Here is a 6,548-nt window from a genome sequence, read left to right on the forward strand (position 1 = left end):
GTGACACAAAATACTGACACCAAAAATGACGGACATCAAAAAGGGCAGTAAATTCAACATGCAAAAACAATACGAAGATGTTGGTTGCTGCCCAGTCCTCTCACTCTCAGCCCTGCCTTGCTGGCCTCTGGCTGTGGTCAAGTTTCCCCACTGCCGCTGGCCGCTGCTCCCCAATTCCCCGAGACATGATGTCAGCTTCAATGGCTTGTCTGACCTTCTTTGTACCTCCTGATTGCTACTCGGCTCACTTCTCACCTCTCGCTCGGGAGGCCAGGCCGCAATCCTCGATCTTTGATGGCTGAGTGTGCTCCTGCCTGGTTGCTGTTGGCTATCTGGCCTGCCCTCTGCTCTCTCTCACCCTCACCGCCTGGTTCAGTTGCCAAATCCACCCTTTCCCTCTCAGCTCTGCCTGACTCATCTGTGGTCATGTCACCCTGCCTTCTTCGTACCTCATGGCTACTGCTCTGCTCACCTTTAAATCAGCGGGGGGAGGGTAGGTGGTTCAGGCGCCTTGGGTGGGTGCTGCCAGGGTAGCTGGGCGGGCTAGTTGATGGAAGTAGTGGTTAGTGTAGCAGAGGGGGATGGAGCAGTTGTTATGTTTAAGGGAAGGGGGAGTGGCCTTATTATAAGAAACACACTCGAAGATTGGGGATCAGACAAGGCTAAGGAAAGGGTGGGTCGGGCAAGTCTTCCATTTGGGATTAGACATGAAGACGTGGGGGTTGCGGTGCTGGTAAATAAGCGGGTGGCGTTTGAGCTGGAGAATATAGTAGCAGATTCACGGGGGTGGTTTTGGGAAGCTGGAGGGACTACCAGTGGTCCTGGTAAACATTTTTCCCCAAATTGGGATGAAGTGGAATTTATGAGGCGAGTGCTGGGGAAGATCCCGGACCTGGGGCGGAATTCTCTGACCCCCCGCCGACATCATGGAGCACAGGGTCTAGCTATATTTGTTGCTTTGCATATCAGACCCATTGGAAAGTATTGGGGGGATCATGGGCATTTTGGTGGAATTTGGCCAGTACTCTGGGTATAAGTTAAACATGGGGAAGGGTGAGGTCCTTCCGATCCAGGCGAGGGGGCAGGAGGGGAGGTTGGGTGAGCTGCCGTTGAAGGTAGTGGGGGCGAGTTTCAGGTATCTGGGCATCTAGGTGACATGGAGATGGGAGCAGCTACATAAATTGAATCTGGGGCGGAATCTGGAGCAGAGGAAGGGTGATTTTAAGAGGTGGGATATGTGCAGTCCGTGAAGATGATGGTACTCCCAAGGTTTCTATTCGTGTTCTAGAACCTTCCAATTTTTAATCCAAAGGCCTTCTTTAGGAAGATCAATGCATTGATCTCGGGGTTTGTGTGAGCGGTAAAGCCCACAGGTGAAGAAGGTGCTGCTGGAGTGGGGACGTGGGGAGGGGGGCAGGCTGGCCCTGCCAAATTCGATCAACTATTACTGGGCAGCAAATATAGCCATGGTCATGAAGTGGGTAGTGGGGGAGGGGACGGTATGGAAACAGATGGAGGCAGCCTCTTGTAAGGACACTAGTTTAGGGGCATTATTGATGGCGCCTCTGCCATTCTCGCTGGCCAGGTACGCTACAAATCCGGTGGTGGTGGTGACCCTGAGGGTGTGGGGACAGTGGCGGCAGCACCTGAGGCTGGAAAAAGCCCCAGTTTGGGCTCCAATTGCGGGAATCACAGGTTTGTTCCAGGGGTACTGGACGCGGGGTTCCGGGCTCACGGCGGACGGAGATTGAGCAGGTTGGAGACCAATTCATGGTGGGCAGCTTCCTGATTTTGGAGGGACTGCTAGAGGAGTATAAGCTGCCCAGAGGGAATGGGTTCCGGTACTTACAGGTTTGGGGCTATATGAGGAAACAGGTGCCATCCTTTCCTGACCTGCCACCCCCGGGGTTTCAGGACAGCGTGGTGTCGAAAGCAGTAGGTGGCCAGGGCAGGGTGTCGGAGATTTACAAGGAATTAATGGACTGGGAGGGTGTCCCGATAGGTGAAGTTGAGCAGAAGTGGGAGGAAGAGTTGGGGAGGGTGCTGGAGGCTGGGTTATGGGAGGAGGCTCCGAGAAGGGTGAATGCATCATAGAATTTACAGTGCAGAAGGAGGCCATTTGGCCCATCGAGACTGCACCAGCTCTTGGAAAGAGCACCCTACCCAAGCCCACACCCCCACCCTATCCCCATAACCCAGTAACCCCACCCAACACTAAGGGCAATTTTGGACACTAAGGGCAATTTATCATGGCCAATCCACCTAACCTGCACATCTTTGGACTGTGGGAGGAAACCGGAGCACCCGGAGGAAACCCACGCACACATGGGTAGGATGTGCAGACTCCGCACAGACAGTGACCCAAGCCGGAATCGAACCTGGGACCCTGGAGCTGTGAAGCAATTGTGCTATCCACAATGCTACCGTGCTGCAAATTGTTTGAGGTTTCTCGTCCGGTTTCCGAACAAATATTGGGGTCTGGTCCGGTATCCTCACACTTTGTTAACCAAGAAACTGGGACAGCAATCTTGATGATGAATGCCTTTGGAAACTTAAGAAAACCCATCACATTCCTTTCACATGGGACGCATGTCAAAAGTTGAAAATCTAACTCGCGAACCCAGCTTCTAAATGGCCCTTGTGCCAGTGCTGGCTCTTCCCCTCTGCCATGGAGTTACAATACAGGTAAGCAGGTCAGTTTGGACTCGCCAGCATGACCACACACCAGTTGAGAATGCCTCTGTAGTTGCTGTATCCACTCGCCGAGCTCAGCAAGGTCTCCTGGGCCTTGTGACAACTAGAACAAACAAAAGAGTAATCAGGAAATAAAACCCACCATCGTACAATTCGTGCCCAGTTTAAATTTTTGAAAGAAAAAAAAATCAATTTTCAGGATGCAGGCATCATTGCAAAGTCAGCATTTATTGTCCCTCCTCAGTTGCCCGGAGAAGATTGTGAGTGGCCACCTTTTTGAAGCAAGTGATGGTTCTGGTTATTCTCTGCCGTGGACTCTCTCGGCTATGCCAAAGGACGGTTAAGTGTTGGTCTGGGACTGGAGTCATGCATACGCCATAAGACATAGGAGCAGAATAAGGCCACTCGGCCCATTGAGTCTGCTCCGCCATTCAATGATGGCTGATATTTTCTCATGAAAAATGAAAATCGCTTATTGCCACGAGTAGGTTTCAAATGAAGTTATGTGAAAAGCCCCTAGTCGCCACATTCCGCCGCCTGTTCGGGGAGGCTGTTACGGGAATCGAACCGTGCTGCTTGGCCTGCTTGGTCTGCTTTCAAAGCCAGCGATTTAGCCCTGTGCTAAACAGCCCCATTCCCCTGCCTTCTCCCCATAACCCCTGATCCCCTTATTAATCAAGAACCTATCTATCTCTGTCTGAAAAGACACTCCGTGATTTGGCCTCCACAACCCGGCAAAGAGTTCCACAGATTCACCACCCTCTGGCTTTAGAAATTCCTCCACATCTCTGTTTTAAAGCCAGACCAGGTAAATGAGACAAGTTCCTCCCCTGAAGGACATCAGTGAACAAATTGGTTGGTTATAACAATCCTTCTGCTTCCTTTTCACTTTACTATCAGCTATTAAACCAAAATCAAGTTTGCTAACGGTCAAGAGGGTTTTCAACTCATCCTCTCTGGATTATTAGAATTTGAAAGAATTGATCCAGTAACAATATATATACTGCTGTACCTGTGTAAATCAAACTGAGAGCTGGACTGGGGATGATCTTCCTGTGAGCAGGGGAATAATCTGACCAAAGGATTCTCGCATCTGGTTTTATATTTCTATTTAACTTTTTACTTGCCAATAAAATCTGCAGTTCACCTGAAAGGTCATTCACATGGGTACCATTTTTTAAAAATAGGGATGTTGGCATCGCTGGCGGACCCAGCATTTATTGCCCATCCCTGTCTGCGCTGCATTTCAGAGTCAACCACATTGCTGTCACGTGTAGGCCAGGCCAGGTAAGGACGGCAGATTTCCTTTCCTTAAAGACATTGGTGAACCAGATGGGTTTTTACGACAATGGTTTTGTGGTCATTGTTTAGACATTTCGGTCCAGGTTTTGATTCAATTCAAATTTCACCATCTGCCCTGGTGGGATTTGAACCCAGGTTGTGGCCCTGCATCTCTGGATTACTAATCTGGTGACGATACCACTACTCCGCCACCTCCCCATTGCCCTTGAGAAGGCGGTGGTGAACTTCTGTCTTGAACTGCTGCTGCCCGGGTATACCCACAGTGCTGTTTAGGAGGGAGTTGCAGGGTTTTGACACAGTGACGGTGAAGGAACGGCAATATATTTCCAAGTTAGGGGGGCTTCCGGTGGCTTTATGTAGGGGGAAGACGTGAACGCGTGCGCCCACTTTTTGCCCTTTCTCTTAGAACACAGAACATAGAACAGTACAGCACAGAACAGGCCCCTCGGCCCTCGATGTTGTGCCGAGCAATGATCACCCTACTCAAACCCACGTATCCACCCTATACCTGTAACCGAACAACGCCCCCCTTAACCTTACTTTTTAGGACACTGCGGGCAATTTAGCATGGCCAATCCACCTAACCCGCACATCTTTGGACCGTAGGAGGAAACCGGAGCACCCGGAGGAAACCCACGCACACACGGGGAGGACGTGCAGACTCCGCACAGACAGCGACCCAGCCGGGAATCGAACCTGGGACCCTGGAGCTGTGAAGCATTTATGCTAACCACCATGCTACCGTGCTGCCCAATTAGTTTCAAGGGGTATTTTATTTTGAAAACCCACAGAATTAATGGAATATGGATCCTGTACAGGTGAAATCCCCAGAAAAGCCAGGGGGAAAAAAGGGCAGACAGATGTTGGCGACGGAATCGGATGCCTCTCAGGGCTCGTCGACAGTAAAGATTACAGAGACAGTCTCTGGGGATCCGGCCTTCCCACTGACGGCCGAGGGGCTTTCCAGTACCTTGGCGAAAGAATTCGATAAATACTGGCAGGTTGCGTCGGAGGATCTCCAGAAATCAATGGAGGAGGCCTTGGCCCCCATCCAAGTGGTTCTGGAGAAGACCAATGAAGCCGTGAAAGTCCATGGACCACGTTAAAAGACATGGAAGAGGGGCAGCACGGTGGCACAGTGGGTTAGCATTGCTGCCTAGGTTCGAATCCCGGCCCTGGGTCATTGTCTGTGAGGAGTCTGCACATTCTCCCCGTGTCTGCGTGGGCCTCGTCCCCACAACCCAAAGATGTGCAGGTTAGGTGGATCAGCCACGCCAAATTGTCCCTTAATTGGAAAAAATAATTGAGTACTCTAAATTTATTTTTTTTAAAAGACATGGAAGTCGCCCTTTCGAGACAGTGATCAGATTGTCGCACTGGACGCCAAAAACGCATTTAATAGAGTGGAGCGGGAACATCTGTTTGTGATTTTGGGAGGTTTGGATTTGGACACATGTTTATCTCCTGGTCTGACTACTGTATAGAGCCTCCACTGCTAATGCATCCTCTTTGTGCACTATGCTTGGCTTCATCCAATTCAAAGTAGTTCACAGGGCACATTTGACAGTGACCAGAATGCAGGTTTTTGAAGGGGTGCAGGATAGGTGGGTGGTGCGTGGAGGGGGTGCCTATGAACCGTGTCCATAAAATTTGGGCCTGTTCGAAGCTTGAGTGATTCTGGCAGAGGTTTTCTGGCAGAGGTTTTCTGACATTGGCCGGGAGTCTCCCTTCTGGGGACTAAATCCCCACGCCGGCGGAAAAACCGGCGCCAACCACTCAGGCATCAGCAGCACCCGAAAATAAGGAATTCTCAGAACTTTCGGGGGCTAGGTGGACACCAGAGGGGTTGGCACCGCCCCAGCCGGTACCGAAGAGTTCGCGCATGCATGGAACGGCCGCAATATTTCCGTGCATGCCTCATGATGACTTGATGGTCACTTAAACACAAGAACACTGACGACATTCACAAAGAAATAACACCATCAACATCACCACTTCAACAACAGAAGACAAAAGCAACTCAACTGAACAAATTCATAAAGTTTGAACTCACAAATGTTTTTATTAAGATTGGACTCATAAATATTAATTGGCTTTGTATAATCATCAAGATCATCACAACTTGTACATAACATCATTTGTCTACCTATTTCACGCAAGCGAAAAAACCTTAGAGACTAAATGTATTTACGTTTGACCATCTAACTCATTGATTTTATGTAATGCATTTGCAAACTGCATCCATTATGTTTGTTCAATTTTCTTTACAACATACAGAAAATATGTAACACAAAAAAGGGGGATGTAGTGATCTCTGTATGTGAACATACACAAGGGGTTAACATGTAATCAGTGGCACCACATGATCACTAGAGGGCCGGACCAACAGGGGTATAAAAGGCAACCACATTGTGTCTCTGAGGGTTGCACTGTGACCTGGGCAATAGCAGAGTAGTTCAGGTGGCTAGTGGAGTTCCGTATAGTTACTGTAGTTAGAGCTTGTTAACCTTATCACTAGTATCAAAGTTAAAGTAACGAACTCATGCATTTGT

This window comes from Scyliorhinus canicula, chromosome 1 (genome assembly GCF_902713615.1).
Source record: "Scyliorhinus canicula chromosome 1, sScyCan1.1, whole genome shotgun sequence".
In the NCBI taxonomy this organism is placed as follows: Eukaryota; Metazoa; Chordata; class Chondrichthyes; order Carcharhiniformes; family Scyliorhinidae; genus Scyliorhinus; species Scyliorhinus canicula.